Raw genomic sequence first — 1,799 nt, forward strand, 5'->3', positions numbered from 1 at the left:
TTCTAGTTGGGGAGATAGACAGCAAGAATAAAATAAAACATAGCCTGCCAAATGATGATAAGTGTTTTGGAAAACAAGCAGATAAAGGTGCTAGGGACAGCTGGTGGGGAGAAGTGCTGCTATTTTGGGTGTCATAGAATTCATTGATAAGGTAATATTTGAGCAGAGACATGAAGGAGGTGAGGGAGGGAGCCTGGACATCTCAGGAAGAGCATCAGAGCAGAGGGAACCTTGCTAATGTGGGGATGCACCTGATATGGTTGAGAAACAGCAAAAAGACCACCCAGGAGGGAGCACCATGGGTTGGGACGAGAGTAGTAGGAAATAAATTTAGAGGTAATGGAGACTGGTTATATAGGGCTTAGTAAGGGACTGTAAAAATGTTGACTTTCAATCTGAGTGAGATGGGAAGGCATTGCAGGGTTCTGAATAAAATGTTCTATTCTGACATTTAATAGGAACACTCCACCTGATGCAGAGAACAGTGACAGAGTCAGGCAGACCAGTGAGGAGGCTGTGGCCACAGTCCACACAAGAGATGATGATAGCAGGTTACTCAAATGCGTACAGTGGAGGAGGTGACAACCAGTTGTATTCTGGTAATGCCATGAAGATCTTTTCAGGATCAAACAATATGTACAAACATACTGGTGCATAGGCATAATGGTTGATGATATCCAGTAGGAGTTTCAAGGTGACCTTGGGTGAAGAATAATCAAAGCTACATATTGGGTACAATGTACATTACTCGTTTGAGAGGTGCACTAGTATCTCAGACTTCACCACTGTGCAATTCATCCACTTACTAGTGCAAATGTAACCAAAAACCACTTGCACTAGCACAGCTATTGAAATAAAAATATATAATTTTTTTTTTAAATTACCACTCCTTTATGTTTTGGTTTTCAGAAATAAATTTTAAAAAAATTTTAAGAATAATCAAAGCAAAATCAATAGCATCTTTTATCCAGAAAAATAAGAGTGAAGAGCAGGAAACGTTAACCTCATGAAGCCCTAAGTCCTATGAGTGGAGATTTTAAGTAACATATTAGTCATCACAGTCCAAAAACGAATCCAAATTAAACTGACTCAGATTATTCATTGTGCTTATCACTTGTGTTTGAATAACAATGTTTCTTTTTCTTTTCTGAATTCAGGTTCACAAACTATTTTGAATTTTTGCATGCCAATTATTTCCAGAATGCAGAACTGCTTAAAGGACACAGGTATTACTCGGTGGAGTTATTAAGGTCCCAGCAAATAAGAAAGAACAAGTTGTTTCCTTGTTGTTGGCTCTACAGCTCTGTAGTTTTCCAGAGAGAAGGGTGGTTTTCAGATTATCATCCATTATGAAAGTTTTAAAAGATGCTCAGCTGCCCACCAAATCATAGGATGAAGGAAAGGGCCTAGCAGAAAGACAGTCGCTCTGACTTCCCTTCAATGGACAGCACCAAAGTCATACTGAACACCAGTTTTTAAAGACTTTTCTGAAAAAAATAAGAAACACTTAGCCCTTTGCTACCAAGACCTGGTTGAAGAAAATGCTGTTGGTTCCCTGAGGGCTGGCTCTGCCGTCTTGTTCATTTCTGCATCCCTGATGTCTAGCACAGTGCCTGGCATATAACAGATGCTCAGTAAACATTTGTTTGAGTGAATAAACAATTCAAGAAGCCAATGGACAAATCTTCTTTCACATCATTCTATCCCTTTATGGAATGTCTATTACAAGTGAAGAATAACACAATAGCGGTTTTATAATACTCCTCAGGCCCTGAGGCTAACCAGACCTGATTTCAGTC

Source organism: Rhinopithecus roxellana, chromosome 4, assembly GCF_007565055.1.
Source record: "Rhinopithecus roxellana isolate Shanxi Qingling chromosome 4, ASM756505v1, whole genome shotgun sequence".
Classification (NCBI taxonomy): domain Eukaryota; kingdom Metazoa; phylum Chordata; class Mammalia; order Primates; family Cercopithecidae; genus Rhinopithecus; species Rhinopithecus roxellana.